This window comes from Bactrocera dorsalis, chromosome 2 (assembly GCF_023373825.1).
Source record: "Bactrocera dorsalis isolate Fly_Bdor chromosome 2, ASM2337382v1, whole genome shotgun sequence".
NCBI classification, from domain to species: domain Eukaryota; kingdom Metazoa; phylum Arthropoda; class Insecta; order Diptera; family Tephritidae; genus Bactrocera; species Bactrocera dorsalis.
The window spans coordinates 83631131-83646125 of NC_064304.1; positions in this window are offsets into that span (position 1 = coordinate 83631131).

Below are 14995 nucleotides of genomic sequence, written 5' to 3' on the forward strand. Positions count from 1 at the left end.
TGCCACTCTCGCTTTTATGGAGGCGAAAATTCAGTTTGCGACGTAAATGTGCAGTTACGCGCATTTCAGCGATGGTCAATCGTTATTTTTTGTTTTTGGGAAAAACAATAATCTGAAAAGTTCAACTTTATTTATTTCTAAAGTTCTCTTATTGGGTTACACTTGCAAGAAAACGGTTTGTTTATTGAATAAATACGGTAGCAAGCAAGTGTGAGTATTAAAGAAAAACTTAAGAGAATAGTGAATCGAACAAACAAGTGGCGTAAAATAAATATATCGCTAGAAAAAGCGGAGCAAAAAATCATTGAAACTTTTTAAACATTTTCTAAAAAATGAAATAAAATATTCTGGATTATTAGATTTTTTTCGGGAAAATAATGATAGAGCAGTTCTCCATAATCTTGACAACATTTCGCCTTAGCTCACCAACCATTAGTCGCACTTCACTAATCAACAGTATCATCCTCAGTGGACTCAGAATTAACTTCGAAGAAGATGTAGGAGCAGAATTATTTTAGTTTCAAAACGGCCGAAGATGGGGATTACAGAGATTTCGAAATAACGAATTAAAGGGATAGATATGTAGAAACATACGACTGATTTCTTTGACCACCCAATTGGATATGAATGGTTTCAAACACCTTGTAAGTGACTTTTTACGGGGGATACCACTTTTTCCTGAACAAAGATGTGTATATTGCTACTTCCTTGCACCGATACGCCTAAGACGATTAATTAATATCTTTATAGTGTTAGCTATTCCGATCAACCTTATTTTGCCGTGATTCAAAATAAGTTTTTGATCTCGACCGTTAGAGTCTCTTTTGGACATTCACAAGGTTCATATTGGGCCATTTACTAAGTAATTTCGTTTTTTTTTTTTGCAACTCAAAATGATTTATTTATTGCGTAAAACATTTTATGATATTATATAGTCTTCATTTTGATCAAATACATCTTGCCATCTTTCGGTCAAGAAATTGATTCCATCCATATAGAAGTTTTGATCCTTGCAGACAAAAACCTGTTCCAAGTGGTTTTTGAAGACCAGAATTGAGGTGACAAACTTAATCTTTCATCAATCTCTAGAATTGTTATTCGAAGGTTTGATCAACCATAGGCTTTATTTTATCCACATGAAAATGGAAATTGCCGGATCAAAATTTTGAAACCAATTTTGGCATTGGCGTGCCCTCAACACATCTCCTCCATACTCATTTCTTTGATAGTAAAACAGTAAAAGAATGCCGAAAATGCTGTTCGAACACATAATCAGATGGGACTAGTTTCCAGCATAGGAAAATTCATCAAGCTTGACAAGCTCTAAGAAAATTGCTCGAAAATTCTGATTGCTGAAAATTCTAAGATCCGACGACTAACAGAAGGTTTCAAGCGGGAGTATACTCTAGTAGAAATCCAGAGATGTTCTTGTAACTGATGCCAAGAGCACTCTGAAATTATGGAGGGAACACCTCTTCAGCCTGCTGAATGGCAATGATAGCATAACATCAGGATATGGTGAACCCGATTCCCCAATCGATGACGATGGATCGGATGCTCCATTTCCCGACCATGAAGAAGTCCAAATAGCAATCACACGTCTGAATTACTAGAAAGTGGCGGAGAAGGATGGAGTGCCGGTTGAGCTATTCAAATACGGCGGCGAAGAACTCATAGGCGGCATGCATCAGCTTCTCTGTAGAATATGGTCGGACGAAAGCATGCCGATTGGAATTTAAGTGTGCTCTGCCCGGTCCGTGCAAACCCCACAGTCTGCGCCAACTACCGTGGAATAGCCTTGTCAACATCGCATACAAGGCTATATCGAGCGTCTTATGGGAAAGATTAAAGCTCACTGTCAACAAACTGATTAGACCTTATCAGTGTAGCTTTATACCTGTGAAATCTACAAATGACCATATATTCACTATGCGCCAAATCCTGGAAATGGAAAGAAAATCGACACACACCACTTCTCGCCGATTTCAAAGCTGCTTTTGACAGCATGAAAAGGATCGGAAAAGACCTTTCCGAACCGTTCGATACCAATCGAGGTTTCATACAAGACGACTCCCTCCCCTTTGATCTATTGCTGGAGAAAATAATTCAAGCTGCAGATGCGAATAGAGAAGGTATAAATCTGCGATAGAAGTGTACAGCTGCTGGCGTAGGCCGATATTGATATCATTGGCCTAAACAACCGCGCCGTTAGTTCTGCTTACACCAGACTGGATAAGGAAGCGAAGGAAATGGGTCCAGTAGTGAACGAGGGAAAGACGAAATATCTCCTGTCATCAAAAAACAGCCATCACAATACCGAGCTCCCAGGTTACTGTTGGCTGTCATAACTTCAAAGTCGTAAATAATTTCGTCTATCCTGGAACCAGCATTAAAAACAACAACAACATCAAAGAGTAGGTGGAGAAGGACCTGGCTACACTTGGAATCTCCAATTCGCACCAAACAGATAAAAAAGAACGACTGGTTTGTTGTTTACTGTTGAACAGATTGGTTTTGAATGTTTAGAAAGAAAAAGAATACAGGAGAAGATACTTCTAGGTAGATTCTTAAAAAGAAAGATTCTTTACAAAATGGCATTGCCGAACCACTAGACCTATACCAAAGACGTGGTATTGCTTGGAAAAAGTGAGTTTCATATGTACACTTAAATCTGCGACCCATTCAACACACAAGCATTTCTCAATAATCGTAATTCTAACGATGTACGCTGATGTAAACTCCGCATTTCTACAAAGCAGTGACGCTGCCCTTCAATTACTAAATACTAATGACTGCAAATGCATCGAATTCCCAAACAAAAAGGGTTAATTAATCCAGATTAGTACAGCAGTTGCCTCCAATCATTGAACTCACTTACTTACGGGCTTACGCGCGAACCCGAGGTGGGAAGTGTTGCAGCGCAACGTGAGTAGTTGCAGAGAAAATCTGAGCAAGCTTAAGCTCATTATTGTAAGATATGGTGGATGTGTGGTAATGCGAACGCAATTGTGATTACACCAACAGTACAAAAACAAGACGATAATAAACCCGATGTAACTCTGTGCGTCCGGTGTGCAAATTTAGTAGAATTCGAGTGTATATACATAGTTTCGTGGCTGTGTGTGGGCTTCTTTGGTTGCACAGCAACTTTTGAATTGCATCCAATTACTGAAATTTACCGTTGCTGTTTGTCTATTAGTTAGTTGGCTCGCCCACCCGTTAGCTCTTTGGCACAATGTTATATTTTGGTTTTGCTGCGGTTTCTTCGGTGCGTGGGTAGCGGTAGTTTCTCAACTTAGTTTCGCTCTTAAATTCGCTCTAGTTGCTTGTTGTTGCCTGATACAGCGCACCGGTAAAATACGGCATTTACCTTGACCTAAAACAGGTGAATTCTTTGCTATCTAGCAACTCTACTAATCTGCATGCAGCTTCGTCATACAAACCATATTAGTGTCGTTAGCCTTTCCGACTCGTTGCGCACTTTTGCTGCCTTGACTTTCGTGGCAGTTGCAGGAGTCGCCACAAGATGTTGCAGCAATTTGCCAATTAACTTGGTTGTTGCATAAAGCAACAGCCATTTCTTGTGGCAAACCGTAGGACTAAGGTCACTTGAAAGTTGTTTAGCCTTGCGGATTGCTGTGGTTGTTGAGGACGAGGCGTGAATCATGTTTATATGTAAACAGAGTAGATAATCTTACAATTTTAAGCCGATGCCTTCTTATGCCATTAATGTCTTATACCTGGGAAGATTCGTGAGATGATCGATGATGGGATATTTACATAAAATTATTTCTTTAAAGAAAACTTCCTAAACACCAAGTTTCTAAAACAACATGCATATACCTACAGCCATCTATGCTTTCATCGTGCTTGGATCTAGTAGAAAAGAACTTAACTACGTTATGTTGCGAAGGTAAACAGTCTTAGATCTTTAAGAGGTTAGGTCAGCTCAGAGCCCTAAAGAATGGCCTAACTGCGGCAATTTACTTTGGCAGTATAGAAAAACAAAAAAATCAAAAAACTTTAAATTCGATTGCACCAACACTAGTTCGGATGAACGAACGGACATATGGATACACAGATGGGTATGGTTATATCGCCTAAGCACGTCTTACATGCTTTTGCCTTTATTGGCGTAGACATCTCTTACGCGATTATACCCGAGTTTACAACGGCGCACCAGTTTTCTTGCTTTTCGCTGTTTGGCGCCAATTGGAGATTTCAAACGAAGCCAGGTCCTTCTCCACCTGGTATTTTCTCTTTCTTTGCTTGCCCGGCGGCTACTGCGCCGCATATTTTCAGAGCTGGAGTTTTTCATCCATTTTGACTACACGATTAGCCAGCGTAGCTGCAGTCTCTTAATTCGCGGAACTGTGCTAATGGTAATCGCTGTTACCAATGCGCAAAATACCATAAAGCTTCCGCAGAAGTTTTCTCTCGAAAACTTCTAACGTCGACTCATCAGATGTTGTCAACGTCCATGCCTCTGCACCACATAGTTGGACGGGAATAATGAGTAACTTATAGAGTTTTGTTTTTGTTCGTCGAGAGAGGAATTTACTTCTCAATTTCCTACTTAGTCCGAAGTAGCACCTGTTGGCAAGTGTTATTCTGCGTTGGATTTCGAGGCTGACATTTTTGTTGCTGTTAATTCCGGTTCCAAGATTGACGAAATTATCTTCGACTTCGAAGTTATGATTGTCAACAGTGACGTGAGAGCCAAGTCGCGAGTGGGACAACTGTTTGTTTGATGGCAGGAGATATTTCGTCTTGCCCTCGTTCACCACCAGACCCATTTGCTTCGCTTCGGCGTCATGTGTAGAAGTTTACGCAAGTGAGGAAAGTTCTCTGATCGTCATTCACTTGGATCACTCTTACATATGGTTCAAGTAGCTCACGACTTCCAGCTTTAGACCAACCAAAGAACATCTGTATGAAGGCTACCCAAAGTGATAAGGCGAACCATCTCTACTCAGGGTAGTGCGCTGGATTTGGGACCCGCCACGTAAAAAGCGTCCTCAATGAAAACCAAACAACAGCCTCGGACGAGAGAGCCCCATTACGCCCTTGAAATCAATAATCTATAAATATCTCTTGTGTTGAGTTCATGCAACTTTTTTTCAGTTTTGCAGGTTTTCAGACCACCATAAGGGTAAAAGTCATTGCGGCGAGGACACGGTCTTTTCTTCTCCTCTACTTCGTCGACGCATCGACATTTTTTTTGTTTTAAAATTAATTTTATGTACTCTTTAAACATTAATAAACAAATTATACAAATATGGAAAAATATCCAATGCTTTTTTATCAATTGCCAAAAAACGCAAAACGACGAAAATTCTAGGAACTCTAGGATCTATACAAGACTGCTAGTAAAATACGTAGGGTGATCCAAGTAGAGGTTCTCTCTTCAATAGCCATTTTTCTGTCTTGTTATTTTTGTTCAGTATTGTTTGGCATTTCATCATGGAAAGACTTAAGCCTGAAAAATGTTTAGAAATCGTTCAACTTTATTATGAAAATTGTAGAGAATGTGTTTCACGCGCTTCGCTCAACTTTGGTCAACATAATCGGCCTATTGTTGGCAACATCACCACCCATCTTGTGACCCAGCGGTAAGTAAATGCCAAGGCATGTTGTTTCGTATAATAATAAACGTTCCAAATTAAATGCAAAGGTTCTGTGTTTTTTCTCTAAAAAAGTAGGGAACCGAGAATTGGATCACCCTTACTTTAATCTAAAGTATCTACACAGCACCAGTGCAGCATTGCTTTTAGATCACCGTACATTTCTGACAGTCCTCATTACACGTGTTTCAGGTAAAATATTCAATATTTATTAAATAATAAAAACTGCAATAAAGTTAAGACCGTGAGGTAATGGTTAAATGAAAGCTTTTTGGGTCAACTAACAATGAGGGCCATTCTGATGACGCTAACCTTCGAATCTTTACCAAAACCTACAGAGTAGCATGACCTTTCTTTTAATTAAAATTAATGACACTTCTAGATATTTGATTCACTTTAAGCATTGGTAGAAAACAATCATCGAAACCTTGCTTTGCAATTTGTTAATGTTAAACAGAGATTTTAAAATCTTCGTTTTGAGGGGTATTCTTGTATAGACTCCTAAATTTTACGCTTTTTTCAAACTAAGATCAAGAAAAAATGGAAAATAATTTTTTATCATTTTTTTATAAGATTTTTTGAGGGGCAAATTCGATGTATAAAAATATGTCACTAGAAGGATTTTTTTTAAACACAAATTATTTCCGAAGTTATAGCCGTTTTGTTATCGTGGAAACTGAATCGGTTTATCAAACCAAGAAACTTTAAATGCGTTCTTATCGAACCCACCTTGTTTGAGCTATTTGACATATTTGAAGTTCTAATTAAAGGATTTTTTTGGAATTTAAAAAAAATCATTGATATACCTCTCTTCATCGCACCTGCCTCGGATTTGGAAATTTTTAATTTTTAGCATTTTTGAAAAGTTGGAAAGAGTACAAAAAATGAAGAAAAACTTGTTTTGTTTTCAAGTCGGCGCCATTTTTTGATTTTTTACTTTGGCAAAGATCAATCCGATAGCGACATATGTAATAATGAAATTGTTTTCAGTTTGTTTGTTTTAGCTCTTTACAAAGGTTGGAATCACGTGAACCTGAAAGCACCGTTTTTTTGCAGCTCCCGAATCAAATATCGATTGATGCTTTTGAGCAGTAATATAACCCAATTTTTACCTACGACAGTCTATATGTCTCTGTTATTTTTCCCCCAATACAATCGATGTCATCCAAGTGAACTTTACGCGATGAACTGAAGGTAAAGCGGCTCGGTCGCGGCCGAAAGAATTTTCATTAGCTTTTTTGAAGCGGAAAAAATTCTCAACTAGTTTGAAGGATGAAATTGTGGTCCTAAGGATGAAAAGGGTCCATTCAATCAGGAAGGAAGTTGCAATACTGCTGTCGTGATTGCCATCTCGGACGCACCGTGAATGAAATAAATTAATCTTCGAGTTGTTTTCGCATCTTCTTAATTCCTCGGATTTCGTTCGATCAAAGTTCTGCCTCAGACCTCAACAAAACGTTCGCTTTAAATATACCTGAGAGGTAAGGAAATATTTTTTTTACATGTTTCTCCCCCTTTGACCTTTTACCTTTGGATATTCAATAAGGAGAAAGGTTTCACCTTCGAATTCAACTTTTGATCACCTTCTTTTAATTTTTATTCGACAACTCTATGAACTAATTAAGAGTAAAAAGCATTTTCTAGGCAATTAAAATAGATAACTGGCCGTCATACAATAACTTTACCAACTTTTAATATTCTGGCATACTCACTACTAGAATTTAAAACGACTCACCTATGCAATACGCTTCTCTTCCCCGTATTCGCTCCTTAAGCACATTCATTGCTTTCCTTATTTGTCTACAATTCCGCTTTGCACTCCTCTCGCCCACACCTGCGTCACGACTTTTCATTTCAGCTACTTTAAACGGTGAAAGTTCTATTCCGTTTACGATTCATATGCCATCGCAAGTGAATTTCACTTCCTCTAGTTCTCCTCGTGTCGGCCTATGTCTGTTTCGCTTCCGTAGTTGCCGTACAACTTTACACGCTTTGACGTTTATGAGGCACAACTTTTACTTAAAGTGTATGTCTATTTCCCTGTCTCATCCGGCGAAGCCATTAAAACTTGACTCAAGTCGGCAGATGCACGAATGTGCTGCTTCCGAGCAATCATACATACAAATACGGAAGCACTTTGTGTGAGCATGAAGCCTCAATGTGGAATTGTATATAAAATAGAAACTTTTCATTCGCCATCTGACCTTCACCGACACATGAACTCACAGCATCCTTTATCCTTTTGATGGCATATCCGCCTTCTTTTGCTCATAAATGTTGATCCATCGCCGTGTGTATAGTACAGCGTTACGGTACTGTTGTTTAACGGTATATGTATATTCATCAAGCTGTTGCTTGTAAAAGTTCGTACTCTCTCTCTACTTTTTTGTACGCTCGGTTATGGTCTTGTCTCTCGCCGGCCATTTAGCAATATTTACCTCAATTTTCTGTTTTATTGACATATAACTTTAATTTAATTATCTTTCCTGTGTAGTTGAGCGTATGCCAACAGTTGCACAAGTTTTCATAAAGTGTGAAATAAAGTTATTTCTCAAGTATCCTAGAATTAAAAAACAACAATAAAGTTGATAAATTCTAGAGAAGGGAGTATGTGGATACTTTATAAGGTAGCGATAACGGGTAGCCTTAAAGAGATAGATAACTGGGCCTCTATGAACTTACATGGTATCACACAGCATCCCTTTAGAGAACTACAACCTAAATGCCTCTATCTAGCAGAAAGGAATGACAACAACTGGTGAGTCGACGTTACGAGTTTTCGAGAGAAAAGTTCTGCGAAAGACTCGTCTACTCGACCAATTTTATTCAATATCAATTTGATGTATAGTTCGAGAATTACCCTTGCAATGTGGTATTACAATTTTAAATTTCATTTGTTTAACTTAACTGCATAAGATATCTCAGATACCGAATATGTGGACTTCAGTCCCTATGTCTGACTTTGTACCGAAAATATTGGTTAATCTATGAAATGAATTCATCAAATTCAGTGAGCATATTTTTCTGATAATATATAAAAAGTTTTGAGGTTCCGGTTGACTGTGCACCGTATGTATCGGTCAATATGTGGATTGTCTGTTTTTCGGCCGGAAATGACTATAATCGAGCCAACCCGGTTTCCCCGGAGCGGTCGTTTGAGTTTGTTTTATCCGATGCTTTTGTTTCTTTTTCATTGGGGGCATTTTTTATGTGGCGGGTTCCAAACCCAGCGTACAAACTTGGAGATGGGCTCATCTTCAAACGGATACTCTCTGGCTACAGAGAGGATGCTTGGTCTAAGACTAGAGGTAGTGAGCTGCTTGTATCAATTGTAAAAGAATCGTTTCTGCCCAACCCTATAACTTTCCGCTCAGAGAACTTTTCTCACCGTGCGGGATGGGAAAGATACCGAGAGTTGAAGAGGGAAGCGAGATACATTCGCAGACAAAAAAAGAGAGAGGCCGAAATGCGTGAGTACGAAAAGTTTGATAAGCTGGCCGACAGGAGTAATGCTCGAAAATTCTACGAAAATTTGTGGCTACTAACAGTAGGTTTCAAGGCTGGGGCATACTCTTTTAGAACCCTCAGTGGTAATCTAGTGACTGATGCTTGGAGCAGCCTGATAAATGGCAATAAAAGGAGATCATATACCCGATTGCCCAATCAATGACGATGGGACGAATGTTTCAATGACCGACCATGAAGAATTTTGAATAGCAATTATCCAGCTGAAGAACAAGAAAGCAGCGGGCACCGATGGATGCCGGCCGAGCTATTCATACAGGGCGGCGAAGAACTGCTAAGAATCATGCATCAGCCTCTTTGTAGAATATGGTTCGACGAAAGCAAGCTAATTCACAAAAAAGGAGACCCCACAATCTGCGCCAATTAGCCTCCTCAACATCGCGTATCAGGTTCTGTCGAGCGTATTGTGTGAAAGACTTAAGTCCACCGTCCACAAACTGATTGGACCTTATCAATTAGGCTTTAGGCCTGGAAAATCAGCAACTGACTGGATATTCACCATGCGCAAAATCTTTGAAAAGACTTCTGAAAAGAAGATTGACACACACCATCTGTTCGTCCGATGATACTGACATCATTGGCCTCAACATCGGCGCCGTTAATCCTGCTTACTTCAGACTGGATAATGAAGCGGAGTAAATGGGTCTGGTAGTGAACGAGGACAAGACGAATTGTCTCCTGTGATCAAATTAACACTCGCGACTTGACTCCCAAGTCACTGTTCATAGTCCTAACTGCGAATTCTTAGATAATTTCGTTTAGTTTCACTCATCATCCCCGCCCTGCTATATGGTGCAGAGGCACGGACGATGACAACATCTGATGAGTCGACGTTACAAGCTTTCGGATAAGGGTTCTGCGGAAGATTTATGCACCTTTGCGCATTGACAACGGCGAATACCGCAGTCAATGGAACGTTACGCTGTACAAGATATACGACGACATTGACATAGTTCAGCGAATTAAAAGACAGAGACTACGCTGACTAGGCCATGTCGTTCGTAGGGATGAAAATATTCCAGCTTGGAAAGTATTCGACTCAGTACCCGCTGGGGGAAGTAGAGGAAGAGGAAGAGCTTCACTCCGTTGGAGAGATGAGGTGAAGAAGAACCTGCCAAATTGCGAAATGAAAAAACGACTGGCGCTGTGTTATCCCGGCTATAACCGCGTTAGCGGTGTCTATTCCAGTAAAGAAGAAGAAGTATAGTGATTTTGAACTTCCTTTAAACTTTTTTTTTACCTTTTGGACTTGACTTTAAACGGTTTATTTAGGTCTTTATGTGCTATCTTTATAATGAAATTAAGTGCTTTCTTATTCATCGGCTGAATATAAATTAATTCGGTTTTAATTGCAACCTCTAATATAATAGTATCCGAACCTCTAATATAATCCGGATACTATTATATTAGAGGTTGCAGAGTTTGAAGTTACTTTACTTAATGTGCCCAATGGTTAAAATGACGTCCATTGGTTGAACTTATGTACATCTAACATATCTCCATTCAGGATTTCTTTATGCAATTCGGAAATGCAAATTACGGCTATCGGTATTACTATAGTACTAATGTAAATAATATACAAATGTTTCTCTTTGATCTTGCAACATTCCGAGTGTACAAAATGCTTGGTTATAACTATCTAACTTTGCTTCCTTAAATTTTTGTAAGAGCAATATAATACCTTAAAGAAATTAAATAACGCATTAAATTCTGAAGAAATTAATTCAAATAAAAATTAAGCGTAAATCAGCCGGAATCTACGCATTTCAAATCCATTAAACTTGGTAAAGTTGTCGCCTACTGAAGCAAATATCGCAAATAGTATTTAATTTTCGATTTTTTATTCAGTTTGACTGCGCTAAGTGCTTCATAAAATTTTAATTTAAAGAATTTATGGCTCATTAGTGATAATTTCACGAGTCAGCGAGCACAAGATGTTTATGTGTATGTATTTGTGTATGTATGTATAAAAAATTATTTTTCGTAAATACAGCGGGCACTAAGCAATCGTTTTGAACGAGATGAGAAAATGTATTTTTAGTAAACGACACACTAAGTTAAGGACACATTTATTAAAGTCAGCGAGATTAACGGTAGTTTACAATAGTAGAGAAAAAATGTATATAGTCAAATTTAATCGAAACTGTTTTAGTTGAGCTATACTCTCTCCTCCAGAAATTTATAAGTAGAAAGCAACGTGGTTTGACAGTTATTTTTTTTCAAGGGAGTATATTCATACGACATTTAAGTTTTAAGACTGCTGTGTAGAATATCTAGGGTCATGAAGAGTTAACGAATCTATTATCTCTAGTTTTTGTGCGGGAACTTACCTGACAACAATTCTCTTGTATACATTTTTAGGATAACAATTCTGGACAGGCTCTTGGCTTTACCATCACTTTTTATTTATGCGAGATTTGAAACTGCAGATATTAGTAGGTTTTAAATCCTCAACCCTGATGTAAAACCAAATTTGTTCTTTTAAATTAAAGGAAGACCTCTAGTCCCTAAAATACTCTACAATAATTGGAACTGGGAATCCTCGTTTAATTGAATTCGTAGTTGTTCACCTATATTTTGTCAAAAAGAAAGCAAGAGCACGTGATTATACCTACTCAAATACTGACATACCGACATCCACAACGACCCCTCGCATCTGACAGAAAGTAATTATTTTAAATGACATCGAGTGCCTATGACATTTGGGTATCATCGCTTCGGAGATTTTTTGACAGCTTGTCATTCTTCGCAAACCGAACTTAAGGAAGCGCCGAATTTTTGAATGACCCTAATAATTAAGTACTTAAAATAATTGTTGTTTGGAAATTCAAGTTAATAGAAAGCATTGCAACGATAAAGGACACTCTGTGGGCGACAATGGCATAAACGCGTTGAAATGGGAAGTTGAAGTGCGTGGAAGAAAAAGTTCAAACGGACGGAAATTAAGAATGGGACAAAGAGGGTACTTTAAAAATTAAAAGGAAATGTTGAAGTAAATAAATGCGACGGAACCAAGCAACCCAACTGTGGGTGCAATTTGAGTAGTGCTTAAAAATAGTCGTATAATTTAATAAAATTATATAAATGGTACAAAAGTTATTGCTACAGAAATGCTTTACAGTGGAAAAGCCTCGAGTAGCGGAGTAAGTGGCTTACAGCGAGCAGTGACCGGGATGTGTGTGCTGCTCTGCAGAGAATTGAAATGAAAGCAGCTTGAACAACAGAAATGTATGGAGGGTTGGCAGTTGCCTTACCGGGAAACGAGTCACGCCGACATAATGTTGTCTGTCACTCAGCAGGACAAAAGAAATCAACGCGGTGGGATACCCGTAGACACACATTAAACTGTGGGAAGTCGCAACGTTAATGGACTTGGCGTGTGCGAAAATAGTGTGCAATATTCAATAAATTTAAATTGACGTCGTAGTTGCCGAGGGAACTGATGGGATTATGTTATGATGAAATGAAAATATAAAAAAAAATCACAACACCTCCACGAAACGCTCGCCTTGAAATCCGAGCATAGCAATTAATTTTGGTATCTCGTATGCAGAGATTTAATAGCCGAACTTGACCTTTCCGCATTCCAACTACGTGGCGCGACAGTGCCAGAGTGGCTGATGGCAAAATTGCGAATTAGTGCAAAATTAAAAATGCATAAGCAGAGTAGACTGTGCGAAAGAAAAATCCTAGTAGGTAAAGGACAGACGGTGTGAAATTACACGATAAAATCGTTAACATTAACCTACTAGTTAGGGTCGTCAGTCAAGCGAAAGTGTGCTACGGCAGTGTGTGGTAGGTGTCGCCTTGAAAGCGCAACAGTGCCGACAGAATATTACTGACATTACTATTTTTTAAAGCGCTTGTTGCTGCTCGTCGGTGGAGGACGCCAGCGTTAGCTTCGAGATAAACGCATTAACTTGACGACATTTGCATAAACATACGCCTCTGCTTATATAGTTACAACAACAAGTGGCACAGGTAACGCTAACTTGGCGCCGTAGTGCGAATGCAGACTTTGAGGAGGAAAAATGCTGAAGTAACTACAAAATCAAGAAAAAGGAATTTGCCAAACCTGCGACTGACATATTTATTTTCTGCGCTCAAAATGCGCTCCCGGTGTAAAGTATTTCTGCTGCCTGCCAAGGAGAGGAGCTAAAATTTTTACACAAAGAAAAAAATCAAACGAAATTTTTAGATATTTATGGCTAATTTAAGATTATAGAAGAATTAGAAATATTTTTAAAGCCACTTGAAAAGAAATAAGTAAGGTATGGTCTGGTGCAATCGAACATTTTAGACTTTCACAATTTGCTTGAATTAAAGACGGGGATTTTTTTTTTATAGTAGGTGGAAGCATCGAAAGCCGGTCTGCGGAACTTTAATCGCTAAACATAATATACTTATATTACTTCATGAGAGAGAGAAAGACTTTAAGACTACGAGGGCATTGAAAAAATACATATCCAGGGCCTTCTATGCATTCTGTATGGTTAAGGTCGTGATGGAATCGGAACAGATATCTTCTACAGCATACACGTCCACTCAGTATTTGGGTTAGGTGGGAGTTTTGGTCCCTATGTTGTCTATTCATCCACAACAAATGGATATCCGGGATTAGTCTGTGGGTCCACCTTCCTTTGGTTGACCACTTTGTGATGCTTTTGGTTTTCTCCTGTTTTTTACGCATATAGACGGCTTTGATAGGTGGTCCAATCGCGCGAATTCGTCTCCCTGAATGACAATGGACCGGAGAAAGAACCGGGGACGGGGTCATCCCCCATTGCCTTATTGACATTATACGAGTACTTGTAGTTGCTTTTGCGTTTAATAAATAATTTTATTTCACCGTAGTGCTCAAGTACATATGTATATGAAACTTGCTTATTATCGGAGAAAGCACTCAGATGATGCTGATTTATAAAATAAACTTTATTTTTTAATAAATGCACCGGGCCATCTCTTTTTCATTTTTCAAATTATTTCTAAGGTAGTGATACTAATTCTGACTTATATGGCATCTAGTCCCAAGCTTGCACCGATTTCATGTATTTTAAACGCTAAATCACATTGTACTAATAAAATTGATATTTGAATCGAACATGTCCACCGATATTAGTGGTCAACCTTATGGACGGAAAACACTGTATTGGGTGTTTTGGGCCTGGGGTGGTTCTTCCACCGGGTTCCCTATCAGTTTTGTTTATATATCTTATATGCTAACCAATATACATACATATATAGTATAAGTCAACCTTAATAGTGGAAATCTTTATATCGCGTAGGTAAGTAATTTCCCGTTTTTAACCACTTGATCACGCCATTATTAGAAATAGACCGATATACAGTGTCCTCATGTTAGGTGTATAGGGCACTCAGAAGATATAGTCCGATTTTATGATTTCAGCCATTTTCAAAATGCATCAAAAAATATTACAAGAGCTTGATTTTGCCCTTTGCAATACCGGCCTCCTCAGAGAGCGCAGGAAGACGTAACATTAAATTTTATCAGATATCCCTCATCTTGCACGGACGACCAGACGATAAAACATCTGTATTTCAATTAGTTTGTTTTAGACTTCTATAGACTAAAAAAATCATCGACTGAACATACATTTAACCTTTCTTTGAATTTGAGTCCATAAAAGAATTTTTTCCACAGAATTTCAATTAAAAAATTTGCTTTAGCACTCTTACCAATATTCTATCAACGGACATTATCTGTCTATTTGTAAATTGGCGACCAGATAAGGACCAAACCAGAAAACTTTCTACGAAACATCCAGCGAGGTTGTGCGCTGAGTTTTGGAACCGCCACTACCAATGAAAAAGAAAAAACAGTCTCG